The 23450-nt window shown below is 38.8% G+C and overlaps 1 protein-coding gene and 1 non-coding gene across 7 annotated transcripts in view; one reads left to right on the top strand and one right to left on the bottom strand.

The window, feature by feature from the left end:
• SRPK2 (SRSF protein kinase 2) overlaps positions 1 to 23450 on the bottom strand; it is a 239250-nt gene that overhangs the window by 210789 nt on the left and 5011 nt on the right. Inside the window, exon 1 of one of the 6 annotated variants that reach the window (XM_061165201.1) lies at positions 20084 to 20101. The exons of the other annotated variants lie outside the window; for them this stretch is intronic. The gene's annotated coding sequence lies outside the window, so the exon portion shown is untranslated. Of the gene's footprint in view, positions 1 to 20083; positions 20102 to 23450 lie in introns of those variants that run through there. 6 annotated transcript variants of the gene reach the window in all.
• LOC133073249 (U6 spliceosomal RNA) lies at positions 20533 to 20639 on the top strand. The gene has a single exon (XR_009696946.1). It is a non-coding gene; the product is annotated as a U6 spliceosomal RNA (small nuclear RNA).

Here is a 23450-nt window from a genome sequence, read left to right on the forward strand (position 1 = left end):
ACTCTGGCCACCTGATGCAAAGAACTGACTCATTGAAAAAGACCCTGATGCTGGGAAAGATTGAGGGCAAGAGGAGAGGGGGGGTGACAGAGGATGAGACGGTCAGATGGCATCACTGACTCAATGGACATGAGTTTGAACAAACTTAGGGAGATAGTAAAGGACAGGGAAGCCAGGCGTGCTGCAGTTTATGGGTTTGCAAAGAGTCAGACACAACTTGGCCACTGAATAACAATGAAGTTGTCAAACTTTCAGAAAGAGAAAGTAAATGGTGACTGCTAACGGGTTTGGGTGGACTCTGGGAGTTGGTGATGGACAGCCAGCCAGGGAGGCCTGGCATGCTGTGGTTCAGGGGGTCGCAGAGTCGGACACGACTGAGTGACTGAACTGAAGTGCAGGGTGAGAAGGAGTTGCTGTTTAGTAAGTAGATAATTCCATTTGCCAAGATGAAAAAGTTCTAGAGTTATTTTACACAACTTGTTACAGTTATTAACACAGTATTGACCAGAGATGTATTAATACGTCTTTTGTGACCCAAATGTTATTCACCAGAGGAGTTTCAACATTTACTTATATAACAAATCACTGGCCAAAGGCACTAGTTAATGCAAAAAAAAAAAAAAAAAACCCTGTCAATAATGAGTTAACACTCCTGGACTGTACAGGTAAAATGGTTAAGATGAGAAAATTTTTACTCTGTGGTTTTTTATCACAATAAAAGAGTGAATATGTATAAACTAAATTAACTTTTGAACAATGCAGGGGTTAGAGGCACAGACCCCCTCCATGTCTTAGCTATTGTAAACAGTGCTGCTCTGAACACTGGAGTGCATATATCTTTTTGAATTAAGAGTTTACATCTTTTCTGAATATATACTCAGGAGTGGGACTGCTGGATCATATAGCAGCTCTATTTTTAGCTTTTTAAAGAACTTCCATACAGTTTTCCTTAGTGGCTACATCAATTTACATTCCCGCCAACACTACAGGAGGGTTCTCTTTTTCTCCACACCCTCTCCAGCATTTATTATTTATAGACTTTTTGATGGTGGTCACCCTGACTGGTGTGAGGTACTTCATTGTGGTTTTGATTTGCACTTCTCTTGTAATTAATGATGCTGAGCATCCTGTCATGTGCCTATTGGCCATCTCTAAGTCTTCTTTGGAGAAATGTCTATTTAGGTCTTCTGCCCATCTACTTTTTCGCTATTGAGTTGTATGAGCTGTTTATATATTTTGGTCACACCATTTGCAAATATTTTCTCCCATTCTATCAGTTAACTTTTTATTTTGTTGATGGTTTCCTTTGCTATGCAAAAGCTTTTAAGTTTGATAAGGTCTCGTTTGTTTATCATTACTTTTATTTCTTTTGCCTTGAAAGATTGACCTAAGAAAACATTGCCGTGATTTACGTCAGAAAATGTTTTGTCTATGTTCTCTTCTAGGAGTTTTATGGTGTCATGTCCTGTATTTAAGCCTTTCAACCACTATGAGATTATCCTTGTACATGGAGTAAAGAAGGGTTCTGATTTCACTGATTCACATGTGGCTGTACAGCTTTCCCAACACCCCTGCTTGAAGAGACTGTCTTTTCTCCATTGTGTATTCTTGCCTCCTTTGTCTACGATTAACTGACCACAGGAGTGTGGACAGGTTTATTTCTGGGCTCTATTCTGTTCCACTGATCTGTTGTCTGGTTTTGTGCCAATACCAAAATGTTTTGACTACTGCAGCTTTGAAGGATAGTCTGAGATCTGGAAATGTTATGCCTCCAGCTTTGATCTTTTTTCTCAGAACTGCTTTCTGGTTCTTCTGTGACTCCATATACATTTTAGGATTATCTGTTCTAGTTCTGTGAATAATGTCAAGGGTAATTTGATAGGGACTGCATGAAATCTGTAGACTGCTTTGGGTAGTATACCATTTTAACAATATTCTTTTAATTCAAGAGCATGAGATATCTATTTTTTAAAATCATCTTTAATTTCCTTTATCAGTGATTTACAGCTTTCGGCATACAGATCTTTCATCTCTATGGCTAAGTTTATTCCTAAGTTTCTGGGGTGGTTTTCACGGCATATTTTAAACAGGATTTTTTTTTTTTTTAACTTTCTCTTTCATTGTTAGTATACAATGTTAGAAAAACACAACAGATTTCTGTATATTAATCGCGTATCCTACTATTCTGCTGAATTCATTTATTAGTTCTAGTGTTTGTGTGGAGACTTTAGGGTTCTCTATATAGAAAGTAACTATCACTTGCAACATTTTTACCTGTGACATTTTTACCTGTTCCATTACAATTGGGCTGCCTTTTATTTATTTCTCTTTCTTCTCTACAGCTCTGACTAAGAATTCCAAGATGTTAAATAGAAGAGGTAAGAGTGGGCATCCCTGTCTTTTTCCTGAATTTAGCAGAAAGGCTTTCAGCTTTTCACCTCAACCACATTTCTTACATGTCATAGGAAACTGGTTCTACAGCAAATGTGATACAAATTCTTCTAAAGAGAACTTAAAGCAAAAGTTCTGTATTCTGTTAGGTATTAGATTACTCACAATCATCTCCAAAGAGACAGCCATAATATTTTGCTGCTATTGAAAATGTCTCCTATTATATAAAATGAGCTAAGACCTTCATAAAGATATTTTACTATAAATACACTGCTACTCTATGTAGGTAGTGTCCATTTGTCATTTTCTACTGTAGCAAATGGAGGTGCAAAGAATCCTGCATCAGTCATTTTAAAAATTTAAAAATCAGATGGTTTTCATAATGGCATCTAGTTTAAAAAGATGTTTAATAAAACCCCAGATTCTAACAAGTACAGAGTTTCAATTTGGAATAATGAAAATGTTCTGGAGATGGATGGTGGTGATGACTGCACAACAATACCAATGTACTTAATGCCACTGAACAGTATGTACAATTAAAAATGATTAAAATGGGGACTTCCCCGGTGCTCCAGTGGCCAAGACACTGCACTCCCAATGCAGGGGGCCCAGGTTTGATCCCAGGTCAGAGAATAAGATCCCACATGCCACAACTAAGATTTAAGATTCATGTGTGCAGCCAAATCAATATATAAATGTTTTTTAAATGGTTAAGATGGTTTATGATATGCATTTTTTACCATAATAAAACCTAAAGTTTCAGTAAGAGGTTATATTTATGTCATCTTCAACAGTTTATGAGCCGCTATTAAGAAAAGTCATGTGATCATTTGCACAAATTAATCCTAACTTACCACCAGCAAAGACATCTCAAAGGTCTCAATTATGCATGAAAGATGCAATGACACTGCAACTGGAAATTTCCCTCAGAAAAAGAAAGTTCAGAAAACCAAAACAGTTTCAAACTGGTTCACACAAATGACATGTGTTAATACTAATGAGACTATAATTACTTGACAATTTTATTAAGTCACTATGTGGTACAGAATAGTTTGAAATACTTTCTAACCAGATCAGTTTTATACAATCAGGTGATAAATTCTTAAAAAGAGTTTTATTTAAAGAAATACACTTGAGCTTGCCAAAAAATATATTAAAGTGAGAATAATAATGGCAGCTTTAAACTATAATCATACTTTAATACCCTATAAAACAGGGATTCTTCATGAATAACCATGAGAAAGATCCAAGTACTGGGTAAAGGCCAAACAAGAGTGGATGCACACAAGCAAGAGTCTTAAAGTCACTATGTATTAAGTAACACCTGGCCTAAAACGTGCAGGCATCATGCTAACTATGTCACATGAACTCTCATTTAACTCTCAGAGTAGCCCCAGGAGAGACAACTGTATCTTCTGTTCCACAAACAAGGAAGTGAGGACCAATGGGTTAAATAACATGCTCAAGACTGTAGAGTCGCTAAGCAGCAGGCCCGGGATAAGCAGCCCGCAGCACTGTGAAGTACGCAGGTGCCGTCTACTTGCTGCCCCTCTAGGACACACTGCGCAGCAGACTGCAGCGTTACAGCCTTCTCTCCGGAGAGGGGACAGGTAGGTGTTCAGGGAAAATGAATCACATCTCAGCAGACATGGCAGCAGTCAGCAGAACGAGCTGGAACCCAAGTCTTTCTATTCCTCACCCAGGGCCTTTCCTCTGCAGTATACCTGATACGTGTGGTAGTTCTAAAAATATGTTCACAAATTATTTAATACAACTCTCCTCAAAGAGCAGAACCTAAGGCTCCCCTCAGTAACTCACCTTTTTTTCTGATAGCTTTTATTTTATTTTTAACCGTGTTCCAGTTTCAACTGTCTCACTTCTAACAAATAAAACGTGGCAGAAGTGACATGTGTGAGACTTCCATAGCTAGGTGTGAGACTGGCCAGAGTAGATCACAAAGAGCACTGCAGGGTCCTCCTTGTTCTCTCCACTCCTCCCTCTGGACTCAGCCAGCTGACATGTTGCGAGGACACTCAAGGAGAGGTCCACATGGCAAAGAAGCAAGGCCTCCTGCCAACTGCCATCGCAAGCCAGATTGGAAGCGGCTGCTCCAGCCCCAGCCAAGCCTTCAAATGACCGAAACCTGAGCCAGAACCACCCAGCTATGCTGCTTCTGAATTCCTAATCATCAGAAACTACGAGGCGATAAATGTTTGTTGTATTAAGACACCATGGTTTGTTGGGGTTTTTTTTTTCATCTCTAAGATTAACAGACAAACAAAACTCTAAGATATTTAATGTGTACATCTTGGTAATTAAGGGAATTTGTTACACAGTAATGAATAAAACAAAGAGGAAGGAAAACAAGTCTCTCAACAAAGTGTGACTAACGCTTTGCTATCAAAACTACCCGTGAAAACTCAACTATACTTCAATTAAAAAAAACTAACAGTGAAGAGCGTAGGCTCTGCAGGTCACCTGTCAAAAGAAGCTTTGTGACCTCGACTAAGGGCAATTTCTCAAGGTCACTTGGCCATCTGTAACATGATATATAATAATTTTTATAATTATTTTTAAAACACTCCCCCATTTTACAATAATATTTCCGTTACCTTACCTCTTAGAGTCACTGTAAGGATTAAATCAAAGAAAGGGTCCAGCACTTGCCATGGTGCCCAATACGCAGTGCAAGTTCGGTAAATATTCACTGTTACTAATCTTACTGCTTTAATCTGCCCTTTACTAGCAGCTTTCTCTAGACTTTTTAAAAAGTTCCCAATCCTCAGCAGGGAACACCTCCATTACTCACCTAAGTTGTCCAAGAGCCTTTTTCACTAGTCTTCATTTACTTCACTCACTCCCGGGCTGTACCTAAAACTCATCTAAAACTGTCCCTTCCTTTGGCTTTCAGAGACGGAACTAATAATAACAGGGTCCTCTTCTGGTCTCTGCTACTGCTGCTGCTCCTCCGCCTGCCCCTTCCAAATGTAGGTTATCCTCAAAGCTCTCTCCTATTCATTCTCATCGCCTCAATGATGACCCTTTTGCAAATGCTCCAAAACCTACTGCAGCCTCTCCCTCTCATCTGAGTCAGGATCCCAGTTTCCCCAGCTCAACAGGTCCATGTGAATGTCTCACAAATACTTCAAACTCAACAAAACCTGAATTTTTTGCATCTCCCCTTACTCCTTATGCTTTTTCCCCCTTCTTCTCATCTCCACTCCTGCTCTATCTATTAACAGACCAAACTCTGTGAAGTCAGAGAAGATGTCCAAAGGCTTATTAAAATCTTACCCCTTCTGCTTTCAATAAATGTATGAGACACTGTGCTGGGTGCCAGGGATACATTGCAAGCTGGCCACACTGCCCCCCCAGGAACTTACAATCTAGCATGCTTCCAATTAACTGCCAAGTCCCAGGGACTCCACCTGTGCACACTCTCATATCCATCCCCTCCTTTCCATTCCTACCACAACCACCCTCCTCTCGCACCTAGAACATGGCAACAACGTGCTGAAGTTTCTCTCTTCAGTTTTTGCCCCCACCTCAATCTATCCTTTACATAAGCTGCCCATTATCTTTCTCAAGCATGTGTTCATGCTATTCAGCTCCTCAAAAATCTTCAATGGTCCCCACTGCTTACAGCAAAAGTCAGAATTCCCTCACATTACCTTGATAGCACTTCATGATTTTTCCCACTGGGAATCACCTCCACCCCGCTGTATATTTAGGGCACCTCATTCTCTCCCTAACACATCTGTTTACGCCAGCTATCCTCTCAGAATGTCATGGCCTTTATTATGAAAATCCCCTCGTGCAGTCATCCGAACTAACTGACCCTTCCCTTATTTTACATGCACAATGCCTGTATCTCTATTTGCTACTAACCCCTCCACTTTCTGTCACTGTTAATTGTTTACCTGCCTGTTTCTTTGGGTAGGTCACGAATCCCAGGCTGCCGCTAATTTACTTGGCAATCTTATAAGTCACTGCATTATCCAAGGTTTAATTTTCTCATCAGTAAAATGAAAGGTTAGATTGACTAAGTGCTAAGTAACTCCCAACTTCAAAGTTCCATACAGATGAGCCTTGTCTTTGAAAAAGGCAGAACAGCACAACTGTAAGCCTGGCCTTGGTAATCAGACCAGTGGTTCTGAATCCCAGCTCTAGAACCTACCATCTCTCAACAATGGACCTGCTGCTTTCTGTGCCTCAGTACCTCATATGCAGAATGAGAATAATAACAGAATAATATCTTTTAGAATTAAGTCAGTTTTAAAATTTTGTTTAAACAGCCATATTAGTCAGACATGATTCACATCCATTTAAAATACGCAACTCAATGACTGTTGGTACAGAGCTGTACAACTACCACCATGGTCAGTTGTAGAGTGTTTTCATCACCCCCAAAAGAAACGCGTATCCGTCAACAATCATTCCCCTTTTCCCGTAGCCCTAGGCAAACACTACTTTTACTTTCCATCTCTACGGATTTGCCTATGCCAGGCATTTCATGTCAATGGAATATGTTTATGACTGTCTTCTTTCATTTAGCAAAGTGTTTTCAAGGTAAATCTATGTTGTTGTAAGAGTATGTCAGTCATTTTATTACTAATTGATATCCTACTGTGTGGATATAATACTACATTTTGTTTATCAGCTAATGGACATTCAGTTCTATCCCTTGGTCATTATGAATAATGGTGCTCTTTCAGTCTTAAGTAACAGAAAATGCAACTCAATCTGGCTTAAGCAAACAAATAAAAGTCCAGGAGGCAGTCCATGCTCCAGCAGACGTTTAAACATCATCACCAGGACTGACTTTTTCTCCATTTCTTGGCTAGGCTCTGTTCTCTGCTCATTTTTGAGAGCTGCCTGGTGACAAAATGGCTTCAGAACTCCATTTCACATTCTCTAACAGTCAAGCCAATAGGAGAAAGCAAAGCCCTGGAGTTAGCTCTGGGTGGACGGTTTCACTGTAGCCCTAGAGTATACAACTGAAATAGGCTGTGATCTATCCTTGGGAAATGTGGAAAGGACCCAAAGTATGTGAACCAAAAACACATAAGAGAAAAACCCCACACAAAACTGAGGCCTCTTTCTGGGAGGATAAATGGATTCTAAACAGCTGAAAAATTTTAAAGCCCAATTTTTAAAAATAAACAAGTAAATTCTAAATATAAAAACCCAATCTAAGGTTGATAAAAATTAAACATAATAAGTGGATACTGAGCATTTAGGAGAATGTTTAACACAGTAAATACTTAATAAATGTTAGGTGCTATATTAGCTATTATCTGCATTAGATGAACCACAAGAAATTTTATGGAATTTGATGTTTAAGAAAAAAAGCCAATTTCATATAGCCCAATGTCATATGTATTCAGCTTAAAATTAAATCATGTTCAGCCTGCTCTTCCATAATGAAATGTAAGACTGCAACTATATCAAACAGAAGGAATGGGACTTATTTTCAAAATTTTTTAAACTTCAGATTATGGAGTCAGAGGAATTTCTCTGGTCTTGTGGAAAACATGGGAGGCAAGGTATGGGAAAGGAAAGTCTCTGAGACTGGTAGTCTGCAAAGCATTTCCTACCCTAACAACAATACATACTGTGGTTCAGGCCTGACAGCCACCTTAATCCTTTATTAGCCAAAGTTCTCAACTCAGTTTATTAAGAATTCTTTTCATGGGAAAACATCACTTTGATTTCCTAATATAATCTAACAGGAAACTAGAATTCCTTTAACACGAAGTAATTTTTCAATCTTGCCCAAAATAATTTTATCTCATAAAACACGGAATACTAGATGTTTTTATTTCCCTCTTGGACTCAGCCTGTGTGTGTCAGCCGCTGTCATGTCTGACTCTTTGTGACCCCATGGACTAAAGCCCACCAGGCTCCTCAGTCCATGGGAATTCTCCAGGCAGGAATACTGGAGTGGGGTTGCCATTCCCTTCTCTAGGGGATCTTCCTGACTCAAGGATCAAAGCCGAGTCTCCAGTGTTGCAGACAGATTCCTTACTATCTGAGCCACCAGAGAAGCCCGTAGACTCAGCCTAAACATAATTAAAAAATAAAAAATGAATTTTTAAAACCACTACCAGACAGGTTTATCACATGTCTTAGTCTCCTCCCGTCCCCTTAGTCTAGTTTCAAATTATAGACCTAGAGATCACCTGCTACAAACAATGAATATCTATCTCCTCATGATTTCTAGATCTAATGGTAATTTTGTTGTTCTAATTCACCACGAGGACTTATCCTTAGACAACGTATGTCCTATTCATAACTTGTAGGCGTTATTAATGAGATAAAAAAAATTAAGCTGGCCAAAATAATTAAAGACATGTTCATATTTAGATGCTTAATAAAATTTTATCATGATTCCACAGCTTTTCTTTTTGCCTATTACAATAAATCCTAAAATACAACTGAAACACCATAAAATGACTAACAGCTGCCACTTAACAGTTTATTATGTACTACACAGATATAATTACTTTATTGAATCCTTACATTTATTCTCTGAGATGTATTATTAGCTCTATTTTAAGAAGAAAAAAATAAGACTTAGAAAAATTAAATAATTTATCTTTCACCACTGAGGAAAGAGATGCCTTCAAAACTTGAACCCTAGTCACCTCCTTCTGACAGCAGGATCAGCCTCAGCAAAGAATATTCAAAGAGTAACCAGACTTCAGGAAAAGGGGAAACTATGACTTTATTTAGCTAAGACAGGTTTTGCCTACACCAAGTATCAGGATTCAAACTTTAAGAGTAAAATTATACCCCCTAGGATCCTCTGAAAGGTAAACGTATCCTCAGGTGTCCCTTAACTTGATCGCAAAGACAGTGAACGTAGTGGGCATCAGTGGAGTCAAGGGGAAGAGAACAGATCTGCTACTACTATTAAACCTACAGGGTGCTGGCTATCTATTACGTAGATAAAGGATACAGAAAGCCTTAGTGTTGTAGGAACTGAAAAATCAAGTTTCTAAAACTAAGACAGAAAACATAACTGACCTTTAAAAAAAAGAAAACTATCTTACTGTATACTAAAATTTCCTACATAAAGCAATTTCTATCCCACTCCTGCCATATATCCATTCGATAAAACAGTTCACGTCCATGTCACATGCTGAGAGCAGTTTCCATCCAAAGGAAAAAAATTGTATTTTCACCTTTCTTTTTCTGACAGTAAAGGAAGGAATTTAAAAATAAGGTTCTTCAGTGTGGAGATTCCTTAAAAAACTGGAAATAGAACTGCCCAGCAGTGGGCATACACACTGAGGAAACCAGAATTGAAAGAGACGCGTGTACCCCAATGTTCATCGCAGCACTGTTTACAATAGCTAGGACATGGAAGCAACCTAGATGTCCATCGGCAGATGAATGGATATTAAAGCTGTGATACATATACATAATGGAGTACTACTCAGCCATTAAAAAGAATCCATGTGAATCAGTTCTAATGAGGTGGATGAAACTGGAGCCTATTATACAGAGTGAAGTAAGCCAGAAAGAAAAACACCAATACAGTATACTAACGCATATATATGGAATTTAGAAAGAAGGTAACGATGACCCTATGTGTGAGACAGCAAAAGAGACATAGACATAAAGAACAGTCTTTTGGACTCTGGGAGAAGGCGAGGGTGGGATGATTTGAGAGGATAGCGTTGAAATGTGTATATTATCATATATGAAGCAGGTCATCGGATCAGGTTCGATGCATGAGACAGGGTGTTCAGGGCTGGTGCACTGGGATGGGGAGGGGGATTCTGGATGGGGAACACATGTGCGCCCGTGGCTGATTCATGTCGATGTATGGCAAAAATCACTACAATATTGTAATTAGTCTCCAATTAAAACAAATAAATTAATTTTTTTATGTTCTTATATCTTTATTAAAGTACTTACTTTATAAACCTGACTCAATAGTAATTCATATTTTTATTGTTACAAATTTGCCTTTAAGCAATACATAATACACTTAAGACAGATTTACCTCATAGATGGTCTCAGTTCTAAACACCACTACACTGATTTATACAAATAGCAAAAATCACATAGAAGAACATCTAATGATAGCTTTCTTGGTACTTATCTTTAGATTTCAGAACTGTATAAGTCAAGTTTCCATGAATTTCATTTTTGAGATAGGAAACAAACAATTTTGCCTTTATCTGCTTTGATTAGATGTAGTTATTATTAATAATATAGCCTTTAAATCTGTGGGGAAACCAGTACTTTACCTTTATTCCTCAGAGAAGGCTAACAGCAGGCAAAATAAGGAACCATTATAGAATCATACTGTTAAGTATTACCTTAACTCAAAATTCTCATATAATTGTATTATATTACAGCTAAAAATTACTATTTAATATATCAAGATACATCCAAAAGTGTCCTTTGGTTGCATTAATATCAGGGGGCTTAGGTGGCACTTAAGATTCATTCTCTGATCTTCTGGTGATTAGTATAAACTGAGGCTTTTGAAACTACTGGGTGATGCCATTTGGGGGGCCCAATAGCACAAAACCTTCAGGAGAATAGTGGACCCAAGTAGAAGAATTTGAAGCCTGGAAGACTTGCAGTTAAGGTAGATTTATCATTAGCAGAACTTCAGGGAAAGAGGAATGTGGTCAGAATCACTTAATATTTATTAGAAATCAGGATTCACTAAATCATTTCTCTTTCAGAAAAATATCTTTAAAATGTGTATATTTCCAAATGCTCTTTTGTTTAAAAGAACATATAAAATTAAGATACAATTAAAACAAATAAATTAATTTTTAAAAAAAGAAAGTTGGACACAGGCGCATAGGAAGAACATCATGTGACGATGGAGGCAGAGGTTGGGTGATGCAGCCCCAAGCCAAGGAATGACACGGAAGCTGGAAGAGAAAAGGAAGGACCCTCATCTAGAGACTTCAGAAGGAACTCGGTCATGCTGAAACCTTGATCTCAACTTCCAGCATCTAGAACTGGAAAAGAATAGATTTCTGGGGACTTCTCTGGTGGCCCAGTGGCTAAGACTGTGCACTCCCAATGCAAGGTGTCTGGATTTGATCCCTGGTCAGGGAATTAGCTCCCACATGCAACTAACGGTCTAGCACACCGAATGCTACAACTGAAAGATCCTGCGTGCTCTGACTGAGACCCAGTGCAACCGAGTTAATTAAATAAGTAATAAATATATATTTAAAAAAATAAAAATAAGGTTCTTGCAACAATCTCTAGGGGCTAAAAACTTTACCTTCTGTGTTAGTCCCAGAAAGATTTGCTTTCTGCAGACTATATGGTAATTTTGAAAGCCAGTGAATCAGAATCCAGCAGCCTAACCAGCACTAAACTGGCTCAGAAACTAAAGAAAGGTGACCTTAATTAAGTATCTGCTTCTTCAGTCCCCCTTACTACTCCTTCACTGGAATTTCTGCACTGAAGGACAAAAGAAGAAATAAAGGACTGAAGAATTTTAAGCTCTTTTTCAAGAAGCTGCCTTGAAGAAGCACTATAGTAGATGAGGGAAAGACCAAGGGACAGTTTTTCCACTTTACATATAATAGAGTTCTAGGTAAAATTTTATTTTAAAAGCATTCTGCAGGAATTCCTTTGTGGTCCAGTGGTTCGAGTTTTGCACTTCCGCTCTCAAAAGCATCGATTCAATCCCTGGTCAGGAAACTAAGATCCCACAAGCTGCACAGCATGGCTCTCCACCCAAAAAACATTCTCCTACTACAGAGACTGAAAAACACTTGTCCAGGTGCTCTCTAAAGTCCTGGCTATTTTGCTGCATTCTCAGATCCACAACCTAAGGCAATACATTTCAGTTGTGAAAAGAACACAGCCAATTTTATATCAGTGATACAAATAACACTGATAGAAAGTCCCCTACATACATACAAGTTTCATTGCAAGAGCACATTAAGTCCAAAGTTAGCCTTGGTACGCAACCAACCCAACCAGCTACGTAGTACTGAACTGTAAGAGGTTTATAACATTCTCACACAAATAATATTAATACATAAAAAATAAATGAACAACAAAAAAACATTTTTAATCTTGGAAAGTACAGTAGTACAGTACAACAGCTGGTATACAGGGGCTGGCTGGCATTGAGTGAACAGGCAAGAAGAGTTTACTGACTGGAGGAGGGAGAGGAGGTGGGAGACGGTAGAGCTGAAGGATTGTCAGCAATAGAAGACCAACAGCAAGCTGCAAGTTCACTCACATCTGACACTGATGGCACACACCATCGCATCTTTGAAAGTTCACAACTTGAATGTTCGTATGTAGGAGACTTACTGTACATCCTATTTTAGGATAAAACACATCATGTACCCCACCTCCCAAAAAAAAACTTTCACTGGAATATTCTAGACATAAAAATAATCACAGACTCCCTGTGTAACTGGTGGGAACAGCTGACTGACAGCAGAAACAGCGGCAGCAAGCTCTGTTCCTTGCACACCAGAAGCAACAGCAGCAGCTGGGGACCAAAGGAAGCCCCCGGCCACGGGCGTCCCGAGAGTCAGACGTCACTGCTCAGCGTACTGTCCTCATCCCTCCCACATCTCAAACTTCTGCTTCCTGGGGTTGGAATCTGTCTTTACTCCACCCACCCTGCCTAGTTCACACAACTGTCTAGGGGCATGTCTACTACACTGAGGTACTACAGGAGACACGGCACCCACACTCTATGCCCCTGTGGGACACACAGCCAAGTTTAAAGCAATCAACAATCTCATACAGATGGTCCCTCTTGTTCCTATCCTTTTAGGATCCACATTCTAAGACCCTAACTTGAGAATTATAAAGCTTAAAAATATTTAGATTAAGAATATATCCAAAAAATAGCTGGAAAACACACACTCTGGAATTGATAGGTCAACTAATTTTGAACTGAATTCAAGTATCAGGGACAAAACTACATTTTGTAGGATTTATCCAGTAAGGCCAAGGACTCAGCATAAAATATCATATAAGCCCAAGTATAAGCCATGGTCTTGTCCCAAAAAAGTATCCCTCAAAAAAGAGGTAGTTGCCTTAGATTCTAGTCCTTATAAAGTCTTTAAAGAGATAGACTGCTCTCAAGTGTCTTATTTTTAACACAATAAGGCAAAAAAAAGAGAAAAGCTTCCAGAGGAAATGAACAATCAGGATTACAGGAATGCTAGGTTTGATGGTATAATGGAGAATGACATAATGATCATTCCTAGAGAAGCCTGACTCAGATGAGACTTGGTGAGACAGAGAAGAGAGGGAAGGGACACTCTTTACTGATGACTGATTGGGGCACTGTCTGAAATCACTTTAATCAATACTAATTTGGGAGGCTTAGAGACATCAACCCAATAAAATCAATTTAAAAACAGGCAAATAATTCCAACATATTTTTGGAATTAGAAAAATCCTTCAAGCTAGGCTTCAGTAGTACATGAACTGAGAACTCCTAGATGTATGAGCTGGATTTGGAAAAGGCAGAGGAACCAGAGATCAAATTGCCAACATCCGTTGGATCACAGAAAAAGCAAGGGAATTTCAGAAAAATACCTATTTCTGCTTCATTGACTCAACAGACTGATTCCAAATAGGAAAAGGAGTACGTCAAGGCTGTATATTGTCACCCTGCTCATTTAACTTTATATGTAGAGTACATCATGAGAAACGCTAGGCTAGAAGAAGCACAATCTGAAATCAAGATTCCCGGGAGAAATATCAATAACCTCAGATATGCAGATGACACCACCCTTATGGCAGGAAGTGAAGGTGAACTAAAAAGCCTCTTGATGAAAGTGAAAGAGGAGAGTGAAAAAATTGGCTTAAATCTCAGCATTCAGAAAACTAAGATCATGGCATTTGGTCCCATCACTTCATGGGGAATAGATGGGGAAACAGTGTCAGACTCTGTTTTTTGGGGCTCCAAAATCACTGTAGATGGTGACTGCAGCCATGAAATTAAAAGATGCTTACTCCTTGGAAGGAAAGTTACGACCAACCTAAACAGCATATTAAAAAGCATATTTGCCATCAAAAGTTCGTCTAGTCAAGGCTATGGTTTTTCCAGTGGTCATGTATGGATGAGAGTTGGACTGTGAAGAAAGCTGAGTGCCAAAGAATTGATGCTTTTGAACTGTGGTGTTGGAGAAGACTCTTGAGAGTCCCTTGGACTGCAAGGAGATCCAACCAGTCCATCCTAAAGCAGATCAGTCCTGGGTGTTCACTGGAAGGACTGATGCTGAAGCTGAAACTCCAATACTTTGGCCACCTGATGTGAAGAGCTGACTCACTGGAAAAGACCCTGATGCTGGGAGGGATTGAGGGCAGGAGAAGAAGGGGACGACAGAGGATGAGATGGCTAGATGGCCTCACCGACTCAATGGACATGAGTTTGAGTAAACTCTGGGAGTTGGTGATGGACAGGGAGGCCTGGCATGCTGCGATTCATGGGGTCACAAAGAGTCAGACATGACTGAGCGACTGAACTGAACTGAAAGGCTTTGACTATGTGGATCACTACAAACTGTGGAAAAGTCTTAAAGGGATGGGAATACCAGACCTGCCTCCTGAGAAAACTGTATGCAGGTCAATGATTAACAGAATGGGACATGGAACTGGTTCAAAATTGAGAAAGGAGCAGGTCAAGGCAGTATACTGTCACCCTGCTTATTTAATTTCTATACAGAGTACATCATGCAAAATGTCAAGCTGGATGAAGCACAAGCTGGAATCAAGATTGCTGGGAGAAATATCAACAACCTCAGATATGCAGATAATACCACTCTAATGGCAGAAAATGAGGAGTGAGGAGGAACTAAAGAGCCTCTTACGAGGGTGAAAGAGGAGATTGGAAAAGCTGGCTTAAAACTCAACACTCAACAAACTAAGATCGCGGCATCTGGTCCAAAGCAAATAGATGGGGGGAAAATGCAAACAGTGACAGAGTGACAGACTTTATTTTCTTGGGCTCCAAAATCACTGCAAACAGTGACTGCAGCCGTCAAATTAAAAGATGCTTGCTCCATGGAAGAAATGCTATGACAAACCTAGACAGCATATTAAAAAGCAGAGATATCACTTTGCTGACAAAGGTCCGTATAATCAAAGCTGTGGTTTTTCCAGTAGTCATGTACAAATGTGAGAGCTGGATCATAAAGAAGACTGAGTGCCAAAAAACTGACACTTTTGAACTGTGGTGATAGAGAAGACTCCCGTGAGTCCCTCAGATAGCAAAAAGATCAAACCAGTCAAACCTAAAGGAAATCTACCCTGAATATTCATTGGAAGGACTGATGGTGAAGCTGAAGCTCCAGTACTCTGGCCACCTGATGCAAAGAGCCAATTCACTGGAAAAGACTTTGATGCTGGGAAAGATTGAGAGCATCAGAAGAAAGCAGTAACAGAGGATGAAATGGTTGGAGGGTAACACCAACTCAATGGACATGAGTTTGAGCAAACTGGGAGATAGTGAAAGACAGGGAAGCCTGGCGTGCTGCAGTCCTTGGGGTTGCAAAGAGTCGGACATGACTTTGCTATACACAAATCTTTTTAAAAATTTTTTTGAAAAGTAAGTCAATCGTTAAATGGTAACAAATGCAATTCCAAACAATAAATGAAGGAAAAACAAAAAGGCCTCAGAGTTTTGCAAAAAGCTCATTATACCTGGATAAAATATCCAGTGTCAGTATCATATACGGATTCAAGGATGATACATCTCAGTTTGGACTCTGTATTACCTCTGTATGTGCTCTCTCTGTATTACCTTCACAGCTTTTCTATAAATTTTAATTGTTCTAGGAAATAAAGTTTTTAAAGAAATCAGATTTGGGAGGCAAGGGAGAAGAGAGGGTGAACTGGAAGATGTCAAAGGTACAAACTTCCAGTTATAAGACAAATAAGTATAGAGAAGTAATGTACAACATGACTATAGCTAATCATGTACATACATGACTGCATGGTACACAGCAAAGTTGTGGAGAGCGATCCTAAGAGCTACCATCACAAAGAGAATTTTTTCTTCTTTCTCTTTATTTTATCTATATGACATGATGGAAGTTAACTAAATCTACTATGGTAATCATTTCTCAATTATGTATATCAAACTATTGTGCTGTACACCTTAGAGTTACACAAAAATTTACGTCAAGTATTTCTCAAAAAAACTGAGGGGCAGTTGTTTTTTTTGGGGGGGGAGTTTTTAAAAATATGTATCATGTGTTCTGGAAAAAAACTGATTCAAAATGCACTTTTCAACATGTTTTTTAAAAAAATTTATTTTTATAAACAGAAAAATAAAGACAGTAGTGAATCTTCACAACCAAGTACTCAGCTTCTGCAGTTTCACAATTTTGATAACTTTTTCCAGCTTTACTGAGGTACATAACTGACAAAATTATATATATTCAAAGTGTACAACATAATTCAACATACATATCTTTGTGAAATGATTACCACAATCAAGTTAATTAACACAGCCATCACCACACATATTTCCATTTTTTGTGTGGTGAGTGAAAAAGCATTTCTAATGATAAGTCACTGATGTTACAAATGTGCAATGTCTGAATAAAACTGCTTCATGAAACATGAGGTACTTTAAATTAATGTATTGGGGAAGATGTTTCAGAAAAACCCAAATGAACTTTTTGGCCAACCCAACATAATGTGTGCATTTAAATGTATTTGGTAATTTAGATATTAAATATCGTAAGTAAACATTTAACTACTCCATCTACATCTATAAAATTTTTATTTCCAAGTTGTATAAAATTTTAAATTTCTCATTGGGGAATTAGGGGACTTATAACCAAAGCTGTCTTTTAGTCAGGTACATGAAAAATTTTCTAACACAATCTGAAATGTTCCCTTGGAGACATACACAACAAAATAGAGCACCCCCACCAAAACAAAGGAAAGAAAGGGAAAAAAAAAAAAGGCTAATAGCTATCCACACAAACCAGGAGTCTAGATTAGGCTGTGCTACCTTTATCCTTGGCTGACAGTGCTCCTGGAATCAAGGCAGGGTACAAGCTTAAAAACCTGGCAACTCCAGGTAATGACTTAAAAAAAAAAAACACAATGTAAGATTTGGTGATAAAAATCTAGGGGCCTATTAGACCTTTGATACAAACACAGTGCAAGAAAAAAAATGTCTTAATTCTTAGTCATCAACACAAGAAATACTTTATCTACCTGGACTAGATGATGAGACAATGATAGGTAAGAAAGGAAGAGAAGGAAGGAGTGAGAGATGGAGGCGGGAGGAAGGAAAGAAATACCCACCTCTGAAATATAAAAGCCATCAATGATGAACCAAATTAACAAATCTAATGAACTCTTCTCAAATCTCAGTTTCCTTAAACTTCCTTCTCCCATTTATTTATCCTCTTTAAACTGATCGTTAGCTTCCTTTGTCTTATTTTGTCCAATGGCATTCTCCAAGTTGCAGGCTCCAGACCTCTTCTCTCCGCCCCCTTCTCTTCATTAAGCTGACACTGCTGTCCTAACTGTCCTCAAAGGTATATTCTAAGTCCCAGCTTCCCATCCGTATACCAACTCCTCATAATGTACCTTTCCTTTGGATAGATGTCACTTCAAATACAGTGTGCTGAAAACAAAATCTCTTGCCCATCTCCAGACAGTCCCAACTTTCTTAATCCTCATTAGGTACAACATTTTCAGTCAAACTTTGTCATTGTTCTTTTATTGCTTTCCCCTTCACATCCTATAATTAGCTAGTTCTAGCCCTGGTGACTCTTAAGAACATTCCAAAATTGGGAGTCTTAAAAAGATTCATTGTCACTGACTTAATATTTCCATTTCTAAGATTCCATATAATCTAAGATAATCTGAAATGCAGAGATGTTCACTGAAATATTATGCCTGACAGTAAACATTTTCTACCAACAAATATTCAAACAAATTAAGCAGTTAATAAATTAGAGTATTACTGTCATTAATAATTGGTTATGAGAAAATATTAAGAATAATAAAAATGTTAATGACAAAATAGCAAATAATGACAGCAGGATACAAAATCATGTATGAGATAATTAAATAACACACAAAAGAAACAAGGATTAAAAGGAAACTAGAAAGAAAAATACCAAAATATTAACAATTTTTCATTTGTGAGCATCTTGCTAGATGGTGACAATGTAAGTCATTTTTGTCTTCTTTTTCTTCTTTCTTTTTGGCTCTGCCATGAGGGATCTTAGTTCCCCAACCAGGGATCAAACCCAGGCAAGAAGAGCCAAAAAAATTCTGAAACCAAGAATGGCAAAGGGTATATGGGAAATGTGGGAGGGCCCTTGCCCTACGAAAGCCTAAAAAGTGCTCAGAACTACAGTAATTAAAACAATAGGGAGCTAAAGCAGGAACAGAGAAGTCAACATCTCAATACTCATATATAGAGAGATGCAAAAGAGTTGGGATGACGAGACAAATCATTTTGAAAAAAAAGCAATAACCAAATCCTAATAACTGCAGCCAAACTGTACTGAACATTACCATGAGTACACAACCTTAGGGCCAGAGGTCTTCTCTATCTGGATTTTCCAAAGACAATATGGCATGTGCCCATATCATGTACCATGTAAGATTCCAACAAAGTCTAGGAGCATGCTTTTATGTATTTATTGTTTTTAGGGGCATGCTTTTAAAACATGCAGCCTACAGCCTTCCTCTTCTCAGAGGAAGAAGATAGCCTCCTCCTGTACAAAACAGACCTGTGCTCTAATCCCATCCCCTGTCAATTCAAGGCTTTTGCTCCAAATGCCTCGTTAGTATTTTCTACTAGCTCCTAGTCATTCGCTTACATTTAGCAGGGGTTTGAAAAAACACTTCTCAAGAACCACTTTCTCTTTACCTTTTCTCCTTGACACAAAGAAAGCTTATTTAACTAGTAATCTTTAAAAAGAAAAAAAGGAAAAAGATTACCCCTGTCATCTCATTCACTCATGAGGCGGCAGGTCTCTGTGTCCAAACGCACTGTGCTGAGGCTGCTCCAGCTGTGGGCTCTAACAATTTACTACTTGCCAAAGTCAAAAGGCCAACACTAGGGTTCATCTCACTTGAATTTTTTTTGTACCCTCACAGATTGTGCTCTATTGACCATTCCCTTCTTGAAATGTCCTTGGTGACTGTGAATCAGCTTCCTCCTGGCTCTCCTATCCCTCTGCCTCCTCTTTTACCCTACCTACGGCTTTCTTTTCTACACGTTCAACACCTTCAGCCAGCTGCCACCAACAACTACAGTTACCACTTCTAACCGGAGTTCTTCCCAGTGCTCTAGCAGTCAACACTGACCAATACCTCTAACTGGAAGTGAACCAGACACCTCTAATTGCCTAACAAAAGCCATCATTAGCTTTTTCCAAAGCTGCTGCACATTCTCTATCTTGAGGAATGGCAACACCATCCACAAATTTAGCTAATTCAGAAACCTGGGGTTCATTCCAGTCTCCTCTCACTCTCCTTTGACATTACACATTAAATCCAGTGAATTCTACTCCCTTAATACCTACCAGTCTCTGGAAGCCTCCTGCAATTGCCCCCTGATGGATCTCTTGCCTCTAAGCCATTCCCCACACAGCAGCTAGAGTAATCTTTCTAGAACATCTCAATCTGCACTCTCAGCAAAGAACCCCACTCAGCACTCACCACACCTGCACCCCAGTCTTACCTCCCTGATTGATATTTCAGGAATCCAAGCATGCCACTTACACCCCCACATGTTAACATCAACTGCAATGAAGCTTCTGCTTGGAAGACCTTCACCCTGCCCCCTCCTATTTACTTGGCAAATTTTTATTGGCTCTTCAAGATCCAGTTTAATACAACTCTCTGTAAATCTACTAAAAACTACTGAACTGTACATTTTAAGCAGATGAACTATATGGTATGTAAATTAGATCTCAACAAAACTCATAATTTTTTGTAAGAAATAAGGCTTACATTCCATTTTTTTTAAATGGGTAAAAGACAAAACAGGCACTTCACAAAACAGAAAATTCAAATGACCAATAAACATACAAAAAGATGTTCAAAAGCATCACTCAGGCAAATGCAAATTAAAACCTCAATGAGACATCAGCACACAACCAGAATAGCTAAAATTAAAAAGAAGGACACGTGCTCGCTTCGGCAGCACATATACTAAAATTGGAACGATACAGAGAAGATTAGCATGGCCCCTGCGCAAGGATGACACGCAAATTCGTGAAGCGTTCCATATTTTTGAATATTACTCAGCCGTTAAAAAGAATTCATTTGAATCAGTTCTAATGAGATGGATGAAACTGGAGCCCATTATACAGAGTGAAGTAAGCCAGAAAGATAAAGAACATTACAGCATACTAACACATATATATGGAATTTAGAAAGATGGTAACGATAACCCTATATGCAAAACAGAAAAAGAGACACAGAAGTACAGAACAGACTTTTGAACTCTGTGGGAGAAGGTGAGGGTGGGATGTTTCGAAAGAACAGCATGTATATTATCTATGGTGAAACAGATCACCAGCCCAGGTGGGATGCATGAGACAAGTGCTCGGGCCTGGTGCACTGGGAAGACCCAGAGGAATCGGGTGGAGAGGGAGGTGGGAGGGGGGATCGTGATGGGGAATACGTGTAAATCTATGGCTGATTCATATCAATGTATGACAAAACCCACTGGGAAAAAAAAAATAATAAAGGAGAAATTGAAAAAAAAAAATAAAAAAATAAAAAGAAGGACACGATCAAATATTACAAAGACATGGAACAACTGAAACCCCATACATTGTGGGTGGGAATGTAATGCAGTTCAATCAGAACTATTTCATGAAGCTGGGAAAAATATCTTTGCAAGTACTACTAAGTATACACCTCTTCTATAACCTAGCAATCTCACTGCTAGAATATATCTCCAATAGAAACAACTGCAAACGTCCACAAAGGGACATGTACAAGAATACTTGTAGCTGCTTTATTCATAATGAATAAAAACTGAAGGAAAAAAATCGTGGTAGTATATTCATTCAATGGACTATCAGAAAGTAGTAACAACAGACTAAGGGTACACTCATACTTGCAACAGTACAGACCAATCTCAAAGATACAATGTTGCATGAAAGAAGCTAGAACCTGAAGTATATACCATATAATTCCACTTACATGAAGTTCAAGAACAGACAAAACTAACCAATAATGACAGGTGCCAGGAAAGTGGTTACCTCTGGGCAGCAGGATATAAACTGGGGAGAGGTTTGAGGAACCATATAGTGGGTTCAATCCCTTGATCTGGAAGATCCCCTGGAGTAGGAAACAGAACCCACTCCAGTATTCTTGCCTGGAAAATTCCAAGGACAGAGAAGCCTGGCAGGCTACAATCCGGGGTGTCACAGTCAGACACCACTGCAAGACTGAGCACACACAGAGTACTGGAAGAGTCTACATTCTGATCTGAGCGGTGGTGACAAGGATATAAATGAACGTAAAAATCATCAAGCTAGATACTGAAAATTAGAGCTCTTTACTGCGTTACTATACACACATGTATGTAGATATGCTATAGCTCAATTTTGAAAAAACAAATATATGCATAAGCAAACTATAATTAACAGTACTGCATTATATACTTGGAAGTCAAGGGCAAAGAGCTTAAATGTTATATCCACAAAAGAAAAAAGTAATTATACGAGAGGATGGAGGAGGCATTAACTAATCTTAATGTGGTAATCATTTCACAGAGGTTTCCCTGGTGGCTCAGCGGTAAAGAATCCGCCTGCCAATGAAAGAGATAAGGGCTCAACCTCTGGGTCGGGAAGATCCCCTGGAGAAGGAAATGGCAACCCACTTCAGTGTTCTTGCCTGGGAAATCCCATGGACAGAGGAGTCTGGCAGGCTACAGGCCATGGGGTCACTAAGAGTCAGATATAGGACTTAGCGACTAAACAACAAATCATTTCACAATAATATACATACACCAAATCATGTTGTACACCTTAAACTTACATACATTATATGGCAATGATGTCTTAATAATAATAAAAGCTTGAAAAAATATGCACAGATAAAAGGATAATGCATCAAACATACATATACACATATAATTCAATTATTTAAAGACAAAAATATGTACATATAAAAAGATAACACACCAAAATAATTGGTGGAACTACAATGGATGTCTATTTCTTTAAACTGTTTTATACTATTTTTTTCCTTTTTAGCCGCGCCACACAGTTTGCAGGATCAAGTTCCTGACTTGGGATCTAACCTGTGCCCCCTGCATGGAAGCTCCAAGTCCTAACCACAGGATTGCCAGGGAATTCCCTGAATTTTCTACCATGATCATATTACTTTTATCATTTAAAATTAAGCTATTCATTAAAATAACAATAAAGTTAAAATCCAACAAGATCTCTTCCTAACAATCAAAGTCCCTTAACAATCAAAGCACCACTGTACCTAAATCTTACAGCACTCATCACACCATTCTGCAATGGTCTGTTGCCCAGGTAATCTCCCCTACTTGCCCGTTAGCACAGGGATTTATCTTATTCTTTCTAGCAATCCAACACACTGGCGAGCACTAGGTTATCTGCTTCATATATATTTGTTGTATTGAACAGCTTTGTTGGTATATAAAAATAACTGTTAAATACACAACAGTATAATAAAGTTAAGAAGTCAAAAATAAGTGATTTCCTTCCATAGGAGGAATTTCAAAGTCATGGGCTTGTGAGCTTGAGTTTATACTACAGGGTACAGTTGAGGCTTACCTGCTGCTGCTGCTAAGCCACTTCAGTCGTGTCTGACTCTGTGAGACCCCATAGACGGCAGCCCACTAGGCTTCTCTGTTCCTGGGATTCTCCAGGCAAGAACACTAGAGTGGGTTGCCATTTCCTTCTCCAATGCATGAAAGTGAAAAGTGAAAGTGAAGTCACTCAGTCGCGTCAGACTCTTAGCGACCCCATGGACTGCAGCCTACCAGGCTCCTCCGTCCATGGGATTTTCCAGGCAAGAATACTGGAGTGGGTTGCCATTGCCTTCTCTGTGAGGCT

Source organism: Dama dama, chromosome 18, assembly GCF_033118175.1.
Source record: "Dama dama isolate Ldn47 chromosome 18, ASM3311817v1, whole genome shotgun sequence".
Classification (NCBI taxonomy): Eukaryota; Metazoa; Chordata; class Mammalia; order Artiodactyla; family Cervidae; genus Dama; species Dama dama.